We start from the raw sequence: 22,444 nt of genomic DNA on the forward strand, positions 1-22,444 counted from the left end.
TGGAGCAGAGAGATAGAACAATCTACCCCTAGGCGGGGTGCTACCTGGCAACAGGTCAATAGCACAATCGTAAGGACAATGTGGCAGCAGGGACGTGGCTTTCGCCTTACTGAAAACCTCAGCTAAGTCATGGCAGGGTTTTTAGGATCAGAAACAGCAGCCAAATTGCTGGATTTAGGAAGACAGGAATCTGCACATTTGGGTCCCCAGGAGGTAATCCTCCCACTGACCCAGTCAAAGTCAGGGTGCGGAAGTCAATAGCGTAATCAGAACCTTGCGTTTACCTTGCCTCAATTTCAGCAATGACCTGGCGGCTTCCCTGCCCGGCAAGGTGTGCTGGAAGACCTGCTCAAGGGCTCGAGTGAATCTAGTGAGGGTTGAGAACATGACAGAAAGAGGCCTTTCTTGGCAGATATAGTTCATACTGACCTATGAGAGTTCATTGATGCAGTGTGTGTTGGATGTACGGTAAGCCACTCCAGCTGTCATAGGCATGGAGCATCAGACTGTATCTGCTATCTTCCTACAGACACTTTTCCTTGTCAGAAACCCATCTGTGATAAGAGAACGGGTTGGCTGCATCACTGTGCATCACTCCTGCTGCTGCACTATTAATAGGGAGGTTTCTATACAGAGCCAGAAAGTGGTTCTTTAAGTTTGTATCATTGCACAAATGGTTTTTGTCATACAAGGAAAGCCCGCAGCATCCTGCTGGTTCTACACATTGCCTGTATATAAAGATGGATGACATGACAGCTCCCCCAAAGTGAGGTTATTCACTCTCGATCACCCCCTGGTGTCTGACTGCAGTACAGGTCCTAAGACCCGACCCTCCATGTTATTAAATGGTCATAGGCTGAGCTAAAAACTCAAAGTATACACCAAATAAAAGTTTCCCAAAGACGGTTTCTGTCACTGAAGGTAGTTCTCATCACCCAAGTGTTTTTTTTTTCATGATCAGTTTGGTTTTATTGACTAATTGAATTATGAAAAAAGGGGCTTTTCCCCAATGATTAACAGCCATGTCACATTCAATGCAGCTACTGCGCAGATGCAGGGCTCCCAATGACATCACCCTCACAAGATGGAGCTGCTCATATCCAGGATATTTTAGCCTCACCTCAGCATAGCGGGGGTAAGTGGGGGCACGTCATCCATCTTTGACATCACATCTCTGACTCCCGGACCACATCTCTGACTCCCGGACTATCAGCACTGGATCCCCTCAGGGCTGTGTTCTTTCCCCTCTGCTATTCTTCCTGTACACCAACAGCTGCACCTCCAGTCACCAGTCTGTCAAGCTCCTGAAGTTCGCGGATGACACGACCCTCATTGGGCTCATCTCTGATGGAGATGAGTCTGCCTACAGGAGGGAGACAGACCATCTGGTGTCCTGGTGCAGCTTGAACAATCTGGAGCTCAACGCTCTAAAGACAGTGGAGATGATTGTAGACTTCAGAAGGAAAACAGCCCCACTCACCCCCATCACCCTGAGAGACTCTCCAGTGGTCACGGTGGAGTCCTTCTGCTTCCTGGACACCATCATCACCCAGGACCTCAAGTGGGAGCTGAACATCAGCTCTCTTACTAAAAAAGCCCAACAGAGGATGTACTTCCTGCGGCAGCTGAGGAAGTTCAACCTGCCAGTGAAGATGATGGTGCACTTCTACACCTCCATCATCGAGTCCATCCTTACCTCCTCCATCACCATCTGGTACGCTGCAGCTACTGCCAAGGACAAGCGCAGGCTGCAGCGTATCATCCGCTCTGCTGAGAAGGTCATCGGCTGCAGTCTGCCTTCCCTCCAGGACCTGTACGCCTCCAGGACTCTGAAGCGTGCAGGTAAGATTGTGGCCGATTCCTCCCACCCTGGACACAAACTCTTTCAATCACTCCCCTCTGGCAGGAGGCTTCGGTCCATCAAGACCAGAACCTCACACCACAAGAACAGTTTCTTCCCATCTGCCACCGGCCTCATAAACAAGGCCCAGGTCCCCCACTGACGCACTCTCCTCATAGACTGTACGTTACATTACCGCGTTCATTAATGCACATCACCGGCACTGCTGCTTGTCATGCGGCACATCCACACCATAAAGTTGCACTCAAACCTGTATAAATGTGAATTTCAATGTAAATATCAATACTAGACTTGCACATTTTATATTGTTATATTGTTATATTTTATATTTTATATTTTATATTTGTATCTTCTATTTTATCTGTTTTCTTTTTTTCTATATTTATGTTGCACCAAACCACCAGAACAAATTCCTCGTATTGTGTTAACTATACCTGGCAATAAATCTTTTCTGATTCTGATTCTGATTCTGATTTAAAGTCTATGGTTCTACACAGGACCTTAAAACTGTTCACCGTTAAAATTAACATCATCAGTTGAGTTGTATTTGCATTATCTTGAGGATTTAGTGGTGTCTAGTGGGTAATTGTAGATTTGAACAAGTTAAAACTTCTCCTTGTTAGAACTCCCTCAGTTTTCATTATTTAGGAGATTTTTGTCAGGAGCTGAAATATCCAGAGGTCTCTTGCTCTCCAAAACAAACAAGGCAATTAAAACAGCTATAAACACTAAATCAAGCTGTTTTAACCTTACAAACCACTGAATCTCCAATACAGTTTGGCATCTCAGGGACAAACTGCTTGGCCACAATATTTTCACCCTTTTTTCCTCTCATAAGTTAGTGTCTGTAAACCTTTTTCTGATCTCGATGTTCAGGAGGTTTTTATCGTAAGCTAAATTATCTGTAGAGGTCTCTTCTTTTCCAAAACAAATAGACATGGTGATTTAAACTGATATAAAGCAGTTTCAGCTTTAAAATTCAGGTATTTCTGATGCACTTTGGCATGTTGTTGCAGGTAGCTAGTCCAACACATGCTAATGTGAAGTCACCTTTTTTCTCTGATAATTTAAGATCTCGACATCCAGAGGGTTTTCACCAGAAGCTGAATTATCCTTTAAGGTCTTTTCCTCAACAAACAGATCCGGTGATTGAAACCATTAGAAACACTGAATAATGAAATTTTATGTTACAAACAGTGGAACTCTGTCGTTGCTCTTTTCAGTTGCTATTCTTGCTACTGTGACCGACATCGAATGGTTTGACCATTCTGGGCCACTGCAGGAACATGGCAATGCACCATGTCTCCATAAACTAGCACCTGCTCCCAATGGAGATATAAACAGCTCATTCTAAAGTAAGGTGAACAAAATTATACTTATGTTTAGGTAATTAAACACTAAAGAAAACATACTTATTTTATCATATTCCATTTCTGCCAATTTATCCTCCACAATCTTTCACACCTGTCCTTTAAGCATTTTACCATAATTAACTACATTCAGAACTGCTCGACTCCTTATAGGCCAGGAAATCAGATTTATTTGACCCTGACCCTTGAGCCTTTTCAATGGACCTCTTGATGAATAGTAATAGAGAGAAATGTTCTGTTTCCATGGTGTCAGATCTCACTATGGACCACAGTATTTTGTGACACACTCACGCAGTGTATGAGTTTCTGTGGGTCAACCCTCAAGTTCCTTATTCACTGTTTTTTCTCTTCTGTGTCATATTCATTTCGCCTTGCATATGCTATGATGTCACTTCAAAGGCATAGCCAATCTGTGCTATGCAGATGTTGTTTAAGAATCAGCCCAGTTGCTAGGAAAAAAATAAATAAATAAAAAAATGGTGAAGTTCTTTCTTCCACAGCCAGCCTTGTCCCCAGGGCTGTTTCAAGTGGTCCAAAATGCTGCTGCTGCTGCTATCAGTTATTGTCGAGATCCTCTAAAAAGTGTCATATGACGCCCAACTTGATACTCTGCTCTGACTCGCCATCAACTTCAGAATTCATCTTGAGATTGCTGTGATCACTTTCAGAGCGCTGCGTGATCAGACACATACCTAGCTCATCTGCAGCCTTCTATCACATGCAGCTCTCTCAGGTCCTCTGATCAGGGTTTGTTGGTTGTCACTCCAGGCTTGAAAGACTGGGCTTGTGAGGTTATGCCTCCTAAACTGGAACTCTCTTGCATCAGACCTAAGATCAGCTCAAGATCATTTGTTGAAACTTGCCTTTGCATCATTTTTATTTTATATTATTTTTTTATTTTTCATGGGGTTTTACTCTTTTAAAAAATGAAATTTGAAGTGTCACAGTTTATGAGTATAATATTGCATGTACAGAAACTCTTAAAAATCTTAAATCTAAGAGTTAAAAAATATTTTTATTTATTGATTTATGGTGATTATGAAGTTAAATGACTCTGAGGTTAACAAAGTGTTGCTCTCCATATTTGTAAAGCCCATACTGAGTTTTACTAGATCTAGAAATGTAAATAGTTCATATCCACAAATTTCTAAATAAAATAAAGGACATGGCTGTGTGTACTCAGCCCGTTCTCATTGCAAATTTGTAAAATAGGACTGTTTGGTGTTATTATACAGCACCTGGAAAGCACTTGCTGTGTCCACATGATACACGCATTGGCGGCATCACTTTAAGAAGCAAGTGGAAGGAACCTGTTGCGTGTATATGAAACCCGGCAAGACAGCATCAGGTTAAAATGCTGCCAGTAACAATGTGATATAAGGAGCAAGAGGGCGCCTATAGGGCGGGTGGAAGGGGTGGTTGATGTGTCCAACAAACCCCAGAGTCTGGTGTTTGCTTTATGTTTTAATGTGATGAGTTTTTTTTTCTACATCTCATCATGTTCCTTCTTCCCTTAATCCAAACCATCCATGCCAGCATGTATGTTTGTTGACTTTCTGGCATTGGTTGCCATTTGCAGTTGTTGCCCGAACATAACCATGTGCATTTGTTGAAATCACCATAGCAGCATTCCAGAAACGTAAAAAGCAGACACAGAAGGATGCCTAAAACTAGTAATATCTAGACATGGAAGTCCACTGCAAAGAATTTACATGTGAGGGTGTTTAGCATTTTCCTTATTAGTATTTCTTTGCATATTGTCATTTTTGAAAATGTGCCTTGACACAGGGCACATGATGGTGGTTTGCTGGCTAATGTTGTGCAACATTAGGACTCTCTTGCATGTTATCCTGCTTTATCAAACATAACGCTCCAAAGAAGTTCAAAAATAAAAAAGTGTAAACTGTACCTAATGAATCTTCCAGGCAGCCTAAAGGCAGACACTGCACAGCTCAGTCCACAGAGAACTCTCTCTCAGTCTGTTTCTCTCTATTTGTCTCTCTGCCCATCTCTCGCTGTTTATATGTTGGCATGTGTGTTTGTGTGTGTGTGTGTGTGTGTGTGTGTGTGTGTCTGTTCTGTCAAAGATTACCCCTCACTGTTTGTGTATTTGGAGGATGTTCTTTGGTGTTCCTGGCCCACCACACTATCCATCTTCCTCTCTCTCCACAGACAGAGGAGGCCCTCTTGCTCCTCCAAATGAGAAAGTAAAAGGCTTCCCTCCAGCTCTGTACCGCTAAAGATCAACTGTAAATCACGCTAATGGAATTCACTTCAGTGTGTGTGTGTGTGTGTGTGTGTGTGTGTGTCTGTGTGTGTTTGCCGTCTGTGTGTGTATGTGTATATTACCTCTGTGAATGGGAGATGAGGCTGTATTATTTTGCAGCAGCTATTGTACGTGTAAACGCTCCCACGGCAAGTGCCCATCGGAGCATGGTGGCAAATATATACTGCATACATTAGGTAGCGCTGCTCTTTTGTGGTTCAGATGACATAAGTTAAAGGCAGGGAGGGTGGGGGGTTTGCGGGGATGTTGGGGGCTCAGTCAAAGTGCTGCAGGCAGTCAGAGAAGACATTCAGTGAACTGTACTGAGATGAAAAAGAATTCCAAAAGAATATGACTTTGATTATTTGTACTTGTGTTTCTGATTTGGCGATGGATAAAGTGTAACTCAACAACAGTGTGTGCAATGGTTACAGCATGAGGCAAATAAAGAGGAACTGAAAGGCAGACAGACTGACAGACAGATAACCTGCGAGACAGACATGATCAATCACGGAAAGGTTAAGACAAAAAGCAATAAAACACCCAGACAAGTCATCAGAGTCGAGTTCAGGGCATGTGGGGACAGTGTGTGTGCTTCTACGTGTGTATATGCATGTCCGTGTGTGTGTGTGTGTGTCTGTGTGTGTGAAAGCATGCAAGAGGCCTGATGCAACACAGTGCAAAACTCCAACATGCAGCAATTCTTTGCTCGTCTTTTTAAATGGCAGAGCAATAACTGACACTTACCTAGTTAGCAGTGAGAAGAACACACACGGACACACACACACACACCAAAACACTAGCACTGTTTCTGTGCTTTCTACCATTTCCACATATCAAGAGCTGCTGGAATTACCTTGTACAAAAACTTCCTCTGCGTTCACTTCTTCACTCATAAATATTTATTAATTTACTGACATTTATACTTATCATCATTCAGTGTCATCACAGTCAGGTGTACAGCTACATAACTAATGTTCACACCTATTAACCTTGTCATACTGTTCGGTTCAAATTTCACTTTCACCTTGACAAATGTGGCCCGTTATGACATTTAACAGCAGTAAAAATGCCCTAAAAGCTATTATTTTAGCTTGAACTTTAAAGACCTTTCCCATTTCCCTTCCCAAATGCACAAAAATAAAACTATTTAAAACATTACACTTCTTTACAGGTGTTGCAAATTTTTGTCCATTAAGCATGTTCCAGGTCAAATTTTACTTGTATCTATTGAGTCGATTTTAAGTTGTCCAGTGTGGGTTAAATCGAGGAAGGTGGGGGTTTTAGGTTCATCTTCAAACTCTATATGCCATGACTGTTAATGTTTTTTACTGAACAGTAATGACAGAGTTCACAAGAGACCAAAACACTGTCACAAGGATTTCCTGCAGCCCCACCACATTTGCCCAGTTGCCCACAGAGACAGGCACCTGCTGGTCATCAAAGTGTCATGGGGAAATCTCAAAACTGTTAAAAAACATAAAACAGCATAGGCATTATCATATAAAGTGCACATAAGGAGCATAGGTAATAGGGCGCCTTGACACTTCTGCAAGATTTGCATATGCAAGCACACGAACCTGCAGTAACAAGAGAACAAAATAGGCAAATGAAAACCCTCAATTCACAGCTATCCCACAAGATCAAAATTGGGGTGGGGGATAAGTTTTTATGTGCCTGTGTGTGTGTGTTTCTTTAAAAAAAATAGTGGCATCATGACAAAAACCTGGCATTTAAAGGGTTAAAATTCTGAAAATAAATTAAAATGTGATATTTATAATTAGGACTGACGTTGTTTAAAACACAAACAAACAAAATATAAACTCAGTGAAAGTAGAAAGTCATATTAATGTGTAATATTTTTTATAGCCTTATTTTGGAAAGTGCATTTTGAGTGCAGAGCAGTATGAGTGTGAGTATTTGACACTGCATGTAAAAAAGGTATAAAAATCAGTGTTGCTGCCAATCATTGATCATTCCTAGGCTGTGATAATCAAAAAATAATACAAGTAAGAACCTACTTAGCATGTAGTATATTGAAGATTAGTATTTTTTGTGTTTCTTTTTTTCATCAAAAAAACAGTGGCATCATGATTAAAAATGGTTAAAATTAACTCAGTGAAAGTAGAACATAATATTAATGTATTATAATTTTTAAAGCTTGATTCTAAAAAGCACTGTGTGTAAAATTAAAGCAGATACTAAGGGTTCATTGACTTCATATAAATCAGTGTTTATGTGATGAAACAAAATAATTTGTGTATCATTCATTTTAATTTCTAAGGAATAAATTAATTTTCTAATATTATTACACACCAAAACAGTGAGTGTAGTTCTAGGCTTAATATTTCAGTCAGTTTTCCACACAGTGCAGATGAGTCTGATCAGTGTGATGGTGGTTTAAGAGGAGGTGTAGCTGTCCATGGTGCTGAATTATCCAGCTCCCTCCCTCAGTCTGTACATTGGATAACGCTTTGGATAATTTAATGAGCAACACTACTGCAACTACATAGCTGTTTGTTTATTTTTTGTATCAGAGTCTCCATTGGTCCTTGCACAGACCTATCAATCAGTGGCACACATCTATTAATGCTACCTGAACAGGTGGAGCAGACACCACACACACACATTTGTGAAATGTTAGAAATCAAAGAGGCAGACAGATTGAGCATGTGGAAATCTCCAGCTACTGGGAAACAGAGGACTTTGTTGTGTTCAGCAAAAACCTCCGCAGGGACATGGAAATAAACTGGAGAATATAACTTTCAGCGTGTCGCCATGATAGCTGGGGTATGGTGAGGATTGGGAACGGCTGCCTCTGACAGTAAGGACTTTCTTATGCTCGACTTGAGATTTCTGAGCCATATGTGGGCAGACGGACTGAGAAACGAGATCAACTGTTTGACTTTAGTCTTACTCAATATTTAGAAACCTGCAGCAAGTGTTATTGACTGTTTGTGAGCAAATGTGTAAATCTAGAGCCACTGGGGAGCAATCTGCTCTCCAGAGTGTGTGTCACAGTATAATTAAACAAATACGCACACTTTTCTCCCTCCATCACTGTGTAAAACACACACAAACATCTTTCTTTCACAAAGCACATACAAAAACACAATTTTCTTTCACCTAACACACAGGACAAGCATTTACTGTGTGTTTCTATGTCCAACACACACACGCGCACACGCACACGCACACGCACACGCACACACACACACACACACACACAAACACACTGGAATCCCTGCCCCAGGCAAAGTCACGGGCTGCCCCCCATTATCAGAGGCGATTAGAGGCACTATCAGCCCACCGACAGCAGCGTCAGGCACTTTAACACATCTCTCAAAGCCTTTACACACACACACACACACACACACACACACACACACACACACACACACACACCACAAACATACATTAGCAGCATATGTGAAACATAGTTTTTCTATGATTACAATTATGCTATGCCTGACTTTTCAGTTAATAAAAACATGCTAAAATGATGTCGCTTCTCTTCCTCTCTGCTTTGCTCCTCATCGGTCTTCTCGACTCACTCTTTCTCCTCCTCTTTCTCTGTTGTCTCCTGCCATTGATCCAGGCTGTATGTCTCTCTAGGTCAGAGCCGACACTCAGACAAGGTCAGCCCGTCACTCTGATGGAAGCTATCAGTCTCTCTGACCCCAGGCAGCAAAAAGCACAGTTTATCAATTTACACTCTTCATCATAGGTTATTCAGAGGTCCTTGAAAAGTCTAAAAAAGTATATATTTTAACTTTTACCAAAAATCTGTGAACTGTTCTTGCTGTTGTTACAGCCAGTTCATTTAGCTTAGCTTTCCTGCTGGAAACATCTTAAGGGAATCTTTCCAAGCTCCTGCCATCAAAATCTTTAAAGATTAACAGATAGATGAAAACATAAATACTTAACATATTTATGGCTGAAGACCAGAGAGAGACCTCCTAATATATAGGGCCAGGATTTAATAATGTTTTATCAATTCTGAAGGCTTTCAGTTTAAATTTTCATTTGTTTAACTTTTGACATTTGTCATTTTTGTTGTAAATTAAAATAAGGTACAGCACTGATAATCTGCTTTGGACAGCTTCGCCAAAGTAACAACAAGTCTGCTACCAAGATGTTTTTCTGATTGCAAAATAACAAAAGTAAGGCTAACAAAAGGTTGATTAAGATACTTGTTTGTCCATCTTGCTGTATGGAACTATTTGGAACCAGATCCAAAATGAAACCACCTATCATAACCAAACCCTGTTAACTACAGAATATGATGCAATGACCTATTTTGATCACCTACTTTACTATGTGTTCTTGAAAAGTGCTGCATTTTATTGTTATTTGAACAATACCTGTTTCTTTAGCTTCCATTTCCTTAAATGGAAATGATATTATAATGATGCATTAATGTAAAACAAATGTATGGGTAAGTTATTATTGCTGATAATATTCTCTTTATAGTGTTCTGATGTACCTAAAATGCACCTAATAACTGACAATGTAGATGTAGGTTACAGTGTGACCTAAAAGGTTAGACTGTGTCCTTTTTATATTTTGATATGAAGAGTAGTTGTCTTGCCTTGTCTGGCTGTCTGCTGAGCTGTGTCTCTCAATTTAACTTTTATAGATGAGTGGAGGGGCACAGACACTGACATATGGAAGAAGACTCTGGATATTAAGGTGCAGTGACTGAGTTGCTCTAAGACCAATCCAGATTGCTACAAAGTCTCAGAGAAGCTCTGTGGGCTCCACATGACTAGTGATGAACAGTCAGCCAATCAGACACAATCAGACTTGTTTTGCAAGTTGTGTGTTTATGTTTTTGTGTGGGAGGTGATATTGGACGGGCCACAGACACATTAGAGCAGCAACAACAGTTTTACCTTCTCTACCTGTTTTCTTGTCTTCCACTGTCTCATCCTGTCCCCTCCTGTCAGAGGCCAGCGTAGGGGCTTGTAGCATACATTGCTTCTTAGTTTGATCAGTTCTTACATTAATGCTTATGCCATTGTTTAAAAGCATATAATTGTATACAGTGGACATACCCCATTAATATCTGCCAGTCTATCCATCCAGTGGAACAGCTAACATCAATTTTAGTAAAGAAAAAAAAACAACAACAAAAAAACACAAAAAAAAACCCCATTTCCCATATTTCAGCACTTCACACCAAACCTTTCAAGGGCTGTTGCTGAAAGGCAGAGGACAGGTATTCATCTTCTCTTTTAAAGAAAGATAACATGAGCTTCAGTGTTCAAAAAGCTGTGTCTGATGTCATGGAAAAAAGCGATGTTAATATTATATATATATATATATATATATACATATATATATATTCTTTATCTTTTCTTTTCTTTTCCCTTTTTTGAGTAATTATGGCTTTACTTAAGCCTGGCCTGGATATGAAGTGAAGCTTATGCACTTCTGTTTTCTTTCCTTTCAACAAGACTGCCTTGACTTTGGCTGCTTCCTTATCTTTTTTATCATCTCCTATTTCTGTTGTAGTCCTTCCTCAGCTGAGCTCATTGTCTTTGTTTTCCCAAAGCATGGCGCTCTTTTTATGACAAAGGGGACACAACGTGGCAGATAGGTGATGTTTTGCTATTTTTGTGGTTAAGTACAATGTATTTCTTATTTCAGGGGTTTGCTCTGAATTTGAGATGTGTAAAAGCTCTGTGAAGACTCAAAGAGCTCCCTGACCCCACAGCACAGAAAAGGTAAATCAGAGTGAATATGTCCTAATGGGGTGCGACACAAACTGCCAGGTCTGAAGTTGCATTTGATAGATTGCCTTTATGTCTGCTGCTAATTCAAGCCATTTTAATATCTGATCAAACTACACAACTATCATGTTTATGGAATTATGTTTATGATATCATGAATACATTTCTCCTAATTAAAATTATACTCTCATTTGTCAGAATGCCAATTAAAGAAAGCTGTACAAGCTTAGAACCAGCATTTGTCATTATGACCTGTTCTGGCAATTTTGAAAGAAGCCTAAGTCCCGGCACTAAATCCAATTTAAAATTGCATTGGTAATAAGCAATATGACAGCATCATTTATATAATGTTATGTTTATAAATGGACTAATGGAGCCACTAGTGTCCAGTGGATTGTGTGTAATTTACTGCCAAGCCAAGGTGTCAACAACATAGATAGAGATTAAATTTACAACAAAAAAAGAAAAGCTGTCCTTACCGGCTGCAGGTATGTGAGCTGAACTTTTGTCGGTTGCTGTGTTTCTGTTTATTTCTGTCACTCGCTTCAAAAAGTGCAGCAGTGGATGAGGACTGGCCTATTCATGAAGTTGAAATGAGAAATTATTTATACAAAACTTCCTTTTTTTCACAACAAAAAAACAAACACAGTGTCAGCTGGTTGGAGGGAGATTGCTGGGAAGCTGAACGTTTCTGCTAAATGACAATCCCTAAAAACAAGCTAGGCTGATATCACCCGCTGTTGGCTATCTTGTATTTCATTTACAGATAATATCACAATATAAAACGTGTTTTCTGACATAAAAATTAACATTACAAAAATTAGCAAGTATGTTACCACCCATCTTTTAAATGTTTATTTCTCCAGCCTGATCTCCAGTGCACAGCCGATAGCTATGTGTCAATTTAGCAAGTTATTACAGATATATTATATGAATATACCAATAAATATGCAGTAGAATATCATGTATGTTGGCTTTAAGCCTTTTTGTCTTTGTTCCTGCCCAACTGTATGGGTTACCTGGAACATTAAAACCCAAAGTGACCCAGCCCTCTCCTGTTGGTTGGTGTTTGGCACCACGGAAGGTGCTCCCTCAATTTCCGTAGATGATGACATTACCTGGTGGCAACCATTTTAGGTTTGGGGTTTTGCTACATTTTAAAGAATGCCTCTCAAATGCCTTAGAAGGAAGGCCTGAGAAAATAACATCTTGTGTCTTACTCTGTATGCTACAACATGTTGTATATAACATGGAAAGGGCATCATGCATTTGTTTTCCATCATAGCATGTGTCAATACTATCATGACAACCTTTAGTGCCCACCTGAGATGTTTGTGAAAATTCATCTGCAGTTAAATAAGAGCTAGAGCTAAATTCAACTCTTTCATCACAGCACTGGGAGAAATTTCACAGATACAGTGTTGTGTAGTGTGCTTTTAGTTTTGGTTCATATTGTCCAATTACTGAGAAGTTCTGAGCAAATCAAAGGAGAAACTTGTTTTTTGTTACTTGTCACTTATCATGGCTAAGATTGTGATGTCTTTATTGCCACGAAAATATTCGTGTGGGAAGAGTCATGAGAGGTTTTGGGAGGGAAAAGCAGGGAGTCATAAAGAGAATGAGAAGAAGAGGCGGACAGAGAGTGCTGAAAGGAGGAGGAGGAACATGACAGGATGTGATTTTCCTGCCAGTTGCAAACATAAAAGATGTCTGTGAAATCAAATTGCAGGTGTGCTGAGATTTTATGAGTATCTCACCAATTTTCCTTAAAAACAGTAACATTTATGCAAGCATAAGTAGCCGTAGGTCATCAGGAGCTGAGAGAGAAAGCTTTGGTTAAATTTAAAAGTGCTGCATTTTCCAAAAATGTTCATCAGACCAGTTTGTGCGGTGATGAGTCAGAAGGAGAGGATTTAGTTCCATGTTCAACATTCACAGTCACACATTTTTCATTTTGCAAATTGAGCACAGTATGTTTTTTTACTCTTGTGTGGTAAGATACACGACAACAGTTAAAGAGAACTGAAGAAGGGGCGCGTCCGAAGCCTTGTCTAAACCAGGGACAACATTAATGGAACAAGAGTACTCAAAACCTAGTATATGGCTTGACCATGTACAGTGGTTACCAACATTTTTACTTAAGGGACTTTACTATCATTGAGTAAACTGACATTCCCTTTCCAAGGACATTCTGTATTATATTCAATTAAAAAAAATAATAGTAGAGAACAACTGATAAACTGTACAATTAACCTAAATGCCTAACTGCAGGAAGTTTGTCTGAAGCAATTATCATGAATTTTGCATACTGTACCTCTGCAACTGCAGTCACTACGCACTTTACACTTGTATATATGTATATATGTATAGTCTCTTAGTTTTTAGTTTTTTTAAGCGTATTCCTTTTATATTCTATTAATATTGTTTGCTCTTTATTCTCTTTGTTCTTACTGTATGGCGCTGCTGCACCCCAATTTCTCAGTTTTGAGATCAATAAAGTATATCTATCTATCTATCTATCTATCTATCTATCTATCTAATTTTGGGCAGATTAATTCCTGTGAATATTGCATCAGAGATGAGTTACCCTGATATTTGCTTAAACTTTCTATATAATTCTCTATGTCCAACAACATACATTCTTTAAAGGCTTCCCTTTTTTTTAGAAATTCCTTTCTCTTGGCGATCTTTTCTAGAGGACAAGGATGTTCAGCAGTGAAGCTCTGTGAATAAAGTCTTCAGTGTGCCCTGTCAGATTAAAAAAGAAAAACATTAATCTAAACTTTGCGAATAACAATTTTATATAGATTTTGTCTCATAAATAAACAAAATGCTATCACAGGCCTGCTGTTGATATTATTATTATTATTTTTTGTTATACCCCTGAAAATTAAACAGGGCCTTGTGACCCCCTGGGAAGATTTGGTGACTCTAGTGGGTTTATGGCCGCATAATGCTGTTAAGATAAATTATTAATTGTAATAAAAAATGGTGCAGTTTAGGGATGCAAATTATCGAGTAATTCATTAATTGATAGTTGTTTCATCTTATCCATCGATGATCGATTAATTGATAAGCGGCAATTTTTCTGAGAAGCTGAATTTCCCGCTGAATAGGTTCTATCTGCTGTATACGTAACATAAAATGCTATCTTCCTTATGATATAAAGAAAAAATGCAAATCATATTCCTTAATCTAATTTATTCTGGACTCACTTGAAGGCAGGGAATAACATTTTGGTAGCATATTCTGAATACAAAATATCAAAATATTACACAGGCTACTTAACATGAAAATAAATTGGGCATTCTCTCATCTGCGACATTGGAAACATTAATGGCAGCACCATAAAAAAAATACATTCCTGAATAGAAGAATACAATTCTATGTAGGCTAATTTAACATGAATATAAATTAGTGCACTGTCTCTTAGCTGCATAATAAAATAAATAAAATAAATTCTAAAACGTAAATAAGGTGTCACATGTGGACTATTAGCAGCATTTATAATCCCCCTTAAACTGGGAAATGTGACAATATCACAATAACATTAGTAGACCAGGACTGTGCTGTCGTAGCTCTAGTTAACTTAAAATATAGGCTGCCTGATGACAGATGTGTCTGTCTTCGTAAAACAAAACAATAACATCCCCAGTGCTCCTCATCGCAGATATAGACCTATGTATTTTTGTTCAAGAATATCAGCATATCAACATGGTCAGGAGTAAGTCGTGTGCGCAGCCTGTTAACAGTTAGGCCAGCTGCTGAGAATACACGCTCAGAAGGGACTGATGTGCCTGGTATGGCCAAGTACTTACGTGCCAGGTTAGCCAGCCTTGGAAACCTTCCTTCATTGACTTTCCACCATGTTGCGGGACTGGAATCAAGGAGTGGTGGTGGATCCTTCAGAAAGCTGTCCACTTCTTTTTCTACGTCATCGGTGCTCCTGGTGGTATAGTTTTCACCCATAAGCACTGCGTCTCTGAAGCACAGCTTCCTGGACTGGCACTGCTCCGACCACCTCTTGCTGGTCTCCAGCGGCATCTGCTGATGTGGAGCTCCCACGTCCGGCTTCTGCCTCTGCCAGCACTTCAAGAAGTTTGGCATGAGCTGCGATCTTCCTTGGTGGGGTCAGAAATCCCAGGTGCTTGTGCCTAGGATCCAGCATGGTGGCTAGCATTGGTGGTGTTGATGTCAGGTCATCAGAAGCAATCCATGAAGAAAAAGATAATAAATTAGATTTAAATGCGATTTTGTTTTTAATCATCATTTGTTTTAATAGGTTAAGTGTTTTATCATTTAATGATGAACCACTATTAATCATAAATAGATTGCTTGATATTAATTATTCATATTAATTAGATAAGATAGTAGAAGCAGTTAAAAACTACAATTGTCAAACAATGTGCTTTGTGTGCAATGCATACAGTTAAAAATATCTGCAATCATTAAATTAATTAATTATTAATTAATTAATCAATTTAGCTCACCTTCATCCTTTCACCCAGTGAAGTGCGCACTCTGGATTTGAATTTCCCCACTTTGCTGGTGTCTCCCTCGTCTGTCTTGAGATGCACGTTGATCAGGCTGAAGGTGATGGGATACGTGTCTGATATGGACACCTCAGTCTCAGTAGACATGACGGTCGTTGCACACTTGAGTGTTTCCAGCACTGGCGCAACATCCTCCATCAATTGCCAATATTCATCTCTCAGCTCCAGCGTCCTCGAGTCTGTGAGTTTGGTCACTGTGCGGTCTGATAGTACAGCAGACACGGCCCACCGCTGCTCCGTTAGTCTGTTAAACATTTCACTGACTGAATTCCACCTGGTTTTACAGGATTGGATGAGTTTATGAGATGGCAGCTGCATTTGTTCCTGTTTTGCTGCGAGCGCTTTGTTTGCTGGATTGCTATGATTAAAGTGTTGTACGAGTCTGCTAGCAGCTACAATGACTCGGTTAATGTAGGTAGCGAAACCGTCGTTAATGGCTAGCTGCAGAGTGTGGGCGAAACATGGAACTGAGTGCCAATTGACTCGTGTGGGACTGTTCGCTGAGATGATATTCCGTGCATTGTCGTTTACACAAGCAACTACACGCCCCGTGAGTCCCCATGTTTCCATAGCCTGGTTTAACTTGTCAGCTAAATTGTCAGCCGTATGCCTCACTGTGATGCTCTCTGTGAGTAGGACTGCTGACATTACTTGCCAGTCCGGTTCAATGTAATGGCATGTAACTGTGATGTAGCTTTCTGTATTCAAGGAAGTCCAACAGTCTGTTGTGAGGGCCACATTCGCGGTTGCAAGTTGTGTTTTCAACTCGGCCTTCTTCCTCGCATAGCTTGCTTCCACACGGGTGGTTATGGTTGTTCTGGAGGGGATATTGTACCCCGGCTCGATGTACTTTATTACCTCTTGAAATCCCTGTCCGTCAACGACATTTATCGGCAGCATGTCTGTAGTAATCATGTTACATATCCGCTGGGTAATGCCCTCTGCTTTCGTGGAGTCACATACCCTTCGTCCCAACGCTGTGGTGATAGTAGGCTGAGAACCACTCGCTGCTTGTAGCGTGGCTGAATGTGACATATTTAGGTGGTAATTCAGCGAAGTTGTGGAGTTGTTGTACTTTAAAATACTTCCACATATTGTGCATTTGGCGTCATTGTCGTCATTAATCAGCTTAAAGTGGCTCCATACTGCACTCCGTTTTGCCCTCTTCATCCTGTTACTGTACCGCTTCTCATTTGTCTGTTGTTGTCGTCAGAGCCCTGCTTCGCTTGTGCGTCAAGTACGTCTGGCATCAAGCGCTCCCTCACGTGGACTAGCGGGGAATTACGCGTTCAAAACGCAATTAATTGCAATTAATATATTTTAATCGAGTAATTTCGTATCGACAATTAATCGATAATCGATTAATTGTTTGCATCCCTAGTGCAGTTCTAACAGATATTCATCAGAAAATGGGAGCACATCCAATTGAGATCTGAAAATCCTCTCTTGACGATGCTTAATAATTCTGCTTCAATTTCGATCGGATTGCAAAAGTACGGACAATCCGTGTCTGACAGTTTGCTTCAGGTTGGAGGAGACAGGTAGAAACTTGGTGTTTCTTCTAGAAAACCTGCCAGCAAGCAGGTTATGTTCACAGAGTCAGTTACCATGGTGACTGATTCTGGAATGGATAACACAGAGTTTCCCTTCTCTCAGGGTTAACATACAGAGTTTTCACATAACCTGCCTTCTGGAATACCCCCTGTTCTCCCATTCATCCTGCTCTTACTCTGTTATTAGTCTTTCTCCCTGGACCGTTTCTTGGCTCTCCTCCTTCTCTTCTGTCATTTCACTTATCTCAGCCTCACTCTCCCTCTCACAGCTGTAGAAACCTCTAGTGTTAGTAATTGAATTGTGCTAGTAAATAAGACACAGAGATGAGAAACACACCCACACCCACACCCACACCCACACACACACACACACACACTCACACACTAACCCAAACACTCTGTCATAGCAGCAGAGTTTGGACAGTGCAGTAGATAGTCTGGAGCTGGATGAAGTGGTAAACTGGGAGTGTGGAATTCCTGGTGCTCAAATGGCAGTGATTGTACGTGTGTGTGTACTCTTTGTTTGTGTATGCAGGGTATCCAGTCTGCCCAGAGTTATATGATGAGCAAAGACCAGGATAAGCATTTTTTTGTGTGGGTAGGGTTGAAAAAGAGGACTGGGAGGATGTGATGGAGACGGGGTGCACTGAGCTGTTTGAGGCATGTACTGCTGCTAGCAAGATTGCAGAGGTCCAGTTCAGAGACTGTTCCTCCCAGGCCTGTCAGAATCCCTGGCAGGAGTCATGCTGAAGGTTGATTTGGACATTGATTGTGGCAGTATGGAGTAGAAGTTCTCCCTGAGAGTCACTGACTGTTTTTATGATAGAATGAATGATGATATGCTGTAGTTATACCTTGAACTTATGATGGTCATTTGACGCAGGGTTGCAGAAAGTAATATGGTCTGGATGTTTGTTTGGTTGTTTTTTAAACTACCTAGCCACAGCATAAACCAAAGACTTGATTTGTCTACATTGATGTAATTTTATTGCATAAGCTTTTTTATACCTCAACACAGGTGAGAGCAGAGACCAGAGGCTTTATGTTTTCAGGTTGTCTGTCTGTCTGGTCCATTCTTGTCAACAAAATATCTCAACAATGCCTCAATTGAAATTTCTTCAAATCTGACATAAATGTTTACTTGAACTTTAAGATGAGCTGATCATATTTTGGTGGTCAAAGGTCACTGTGACCTTGCATTCATCTCATTCTCATGAACACAATATTTTGCCAAGAGGGAGTTTCCTGAAATTTGGCACAAACGTTCACGAGGATGCAAAAAGGAATTCATAAGAATCTGGTGGTCAAAGGTCAAGGTCACAGTGACCACATAAAAAATGTTTTTAGGCCATAACACAAATATTTATATGCTCAAAGTTCACACATGTCTAAAAGGATATAGTGATGGAGTTCTGACATTTTATATCCAAGAGGTCAAAGGTCAACTCACTGTGACATCACAATGTTTTGCAAAAACACTTTTCTGGACATAATTCAATTTCATAAATCAGGGACAGGGACAGTCAGGAAGGGACATATTTGGTCAGATAGTGATTTGGTGAAACAAATTATGGGTCCCACCTTGAAACTGTGCTGAGTGTAGAGATCTTATGGGGGGAAGAAGCATCCATGTTTTCACAGACATGGATGTAAACTGTAAGTGCAACTTGATTGGTGTGGTGAGGCATACCACCATGTGGTGGTATTTCTAGTTGAGTTTGAATCAGTGCTGCATCCTGTGCTGTGCACTGATTTATATTCATTTATTTGACAGTCTGTGTTTTGGCTACAATAATAATTTATAGATATGTGGGGTTTGGCTTTGGCTCAGCTGTTGTTGCACTCTTTGGGTGATTCTTTACATCATGTGCTACCTCATAATTTGGTCACAACAGCAAAGCCCATGCATGTAAAGATGATGACTGTGTTGATACACTAACTAATTTGTTTGGAACTGGTCCTCATCTATGCTTTCTACATTACATCAGCATTGATCAAATTTGCACTCTTATGTCTTTGTTATAGCTATACTGTCACTAGAAGAGCGGGTAGAGTTAAGTGAAGCCTCCACATGGGTTCGCACATGGGGATGTCAGACTCCTTGTCATCCTTTAGTGCAGTTTTGTGGTGTGACTTAGACAAACCTAAAAGTGACTAATTCCATAACACAAAAATCTTGCCAACTGGCTTGCATACTTATATTTAATTATTTACACAAGATTTTGTCAAAATACATAGCATAGATTTTGGCTGTTGGAATTGGTGGTAGAGGGCAGAGGTGCTTTCAGCTGAAGTGTAAAAAGTCTGATATCATCCAGCGGCTGCAACCCCTTTCAATCATAGGGCACTGCCTGTTTGTCATCACCCTCTCATTCTCTCTCTCTCTCTCTCTCGCTCTCTCTCTCTCTCTCACACACACACACACACACACACCAAAGCGAGGAAAGAGAGATCACAACATAAAGGCCCAGTAAAAAAGGACCATGGTTCATAACATGTTTTGCAACTTTTACGCAACTGTCAGACTTGCAACATCTCAGACTGGCATTGCAAAGCTCCCTCTCACCTTCTTCATCTTTTTGTCAGTATCTGCGTTTTACTATAATATTAGTTTATTTAAAGGTGAAGTTGCAACCAGTAATTCACCACTACACACCACTAAATCCCCCTAGATTTTACACACTTTTTATTTTTCTGATCCAGACATTCAAGTTTTTACTGTGAGCTGAATTATCCGTAGAGGTCTCTTACTTTCTAAAATAAATAGATTAGGTGATTTAAACTGATCAAAAACCAGTTAAAGCACTGAATAAAGAACTTTCATGTTATGAACAGTTTAACTTTGTCACATGAAAAGGCAAATGGCTGTATCTAGAGCCAGTGTTTGGTTTGTCCATTCTTAGTTACTGTAAAAACATGGCGGTGCAACATGTTGATCTCCAAAAACGAGGACCTGCTCCCTATGTAGACATAAATGACTCATTCTAAGGTAAAGAGAGCACAGTGATTCTTATTTTCAGGTGAAAAAGAAAACAGACATTTATTTTTTCAGTTCAAATTATTTATATTGATTACTGCTAAAGATGTGTTTAATGATTTCTTTAAACAGACTGAAACTGGTTATTCACCAAAGCAATGAAATGTTATACCTCCGATTTATATATTGGACAATACAGAGACACTGTGTGTGTTTGTTTCTTTTATCTAGTTGCATATTTCTTTAAAAGCTCTATGCTGGCTCTCTCTGTTACACCTGCTCTCCATACCACCATCTCTCCCTCCTCACTCCTCCTCCCTCATCCGCCTGCTCCATCCCTGCCACCCGATTCTCCCCAGCTACATTTATTTATGCTAATGAGGCTAAGCCAGTGGTGCCAGTGTTGACGCTGCAGGATACATTCACAAACACTTAACCCTCCCAGGAGAAGCAAGGCGTTATGCGTGCACCTTCCCTTTCCCCCAGCCCCACCCGTCATCAAAAAAGCACATGTTTTAACATGCTTGTCAGTTGGCAACAAGACAGGCAAGAGGCAACAAAATGATTGAAAATATGCCTCTGCAGTGTTCTCATCTTTTTGTAGACAGGGCTTTAATCCAAGGTTGCAAACATCCTCCTCAGTGCACACAGAGATCTACATGGAAAGGTTCTTCATCTCTGTATCACATTCATTTTCTATGGGTTTAATTATTAGACTGATGGTGCAGACAAGGAACAGCAACCCCAAACACAAAGTATGCTAGTTAACAGCGTCTGCATCAGGGACACTTTGCTTGGGAGCCATTTTGCAAAATGTCAGAGGGCCTGGGGCCAGTCGCAGCATCCCCACACATGTTTCTAGAACTTAAGAAATTAGCTCTAAGAAATTAGATTTTAGTAGGTTTCTCAGATTTTAGGACATTTCTAGGAGTTTTGGAAGTTTCTAGGCCTTTAGGATGTTTCTCGAATTTCAGCATTTTTTTCAACATTTCTAGTGCTTTAGGACATTTCTAGGATTTTAGGACATTAGAGGCTTAGTTAGGACCTCTGTAGGGGGACCCTCCACTTTTTTGATAAATAAGCTCTATTTTGATGCTGTTCAGTGCACTCTGGCACCTTATGTATACTAAATATAAAATTATTATTATTGTCAATTAGAAAATGGTTGGGGGGCCACACGGCACCCTATCAGCGTCCACATTTGGCCCACAGATTGTAAGTTGAGTATCACTGGTCTACATGCTTTTGTGTCTGAGTATGACCTTTATGATTTCAGGAGTCATCATGGAAATACGTATACTGACATTTTACTGAAGAGCTCTCCTCCGTGGCATCATTCTGCCCTCCCCTCTCACCTTACTTTCTACTTTAAGCCTCTTACTTTCCTTCCCACAAGGCAAACACACCTAAGTCATCCTAACTCTGCCCAAATCTCAGCATGCCACCCAGGGAACCGCCTCTCCATCCTAGTTTCCTTTATTTGTGTTTTTTTAGCATTTCTAATTAGTAGACATGGGAATGGGAGCGGGGGAATGCAGGAGGGATCCAGAGAGAAAGACTGAGAAAAGATGGAAAACGGGGATGAAATTAGTTAAATGTGATAGAAACAGGTTGATTAAGATTCACAAGCACTCTCTCACACACACATACAGACGCACACACACACTCACACTCACACATATCACAGCTAGGCATTAGTGATGAGGAGATCAGAGGCCTAAAGCTTTATCCCATCCCCCAGAGAAAGATGGAGAAAGATGGAGAGAGGGGAGCTCATAAATACTCCTCTTCTGAGCTCACCTCTGCAGGCCTGTTGGCTATACTGTTTAGCACAGTCAGGAAAATCATTTTATAAATTACTGCAACTCTCACCAGAGTTGAAGTGTTGGCAATAAATAAGAATGACAATATCAATGGTAGGTCGTCACCAAGGTTGGAAAGTGGAATTTCAAACCACTAAAAATCCATTGTTTTTTATAAGTTTTATAGCATGATTTGGATATTTGCCTCTTTCTACTGCAGAGATGGCAGAATTTTATTTGAGAACTTTATATTGGGGAAATACTTCTTTAAGACTTAGACATACTGTCCATGTTGCATAGATCTGCACATGGTTCTGTTCATACTAC

At 40.2% G+C, this 22,444-nt stretch overlaps 1 protein-coding gene and 1 pseudogene across 6 annotated transcripts in view; one reads left to right on the forward strand and one right to left on the reverse strand.

Annotated features, from left to right (window-relative positions):
* The window catches only part of rbfox3a (RNA binding fox-1 homolog 3a), a 939,385-nt gene that overhangs the window by 294,829 nt on the left and 622,112 nt on the right, over positions 1 to 22,444 (forward strand). The gene's annotated exons all lie outside the window — the stretch shown is intronic.
* On the reverse strand, positions 14,236 to 16,999 carry LOC148186385 (E3 SUMO-protein ligase ZBED1-like; annotated as a pseudogene).

The sequence above is a fragment of the Plectropomus leopardus genome, chromosome 19 (genome assembly GCF_026936395.1).
Source record: "Plectropomus leopardus strain MGB_pleo_1.0 chromosome 19, ASM2693639v1, whole genome shotgun sequence".
Classification (NCBI taxonomy): domain Eukaryota; kingdom Metazoa; phylum Chordata; class Actinopteri; order Perciformes; family Serranidae; genus Plectropomus; species Plectropomus leopardus.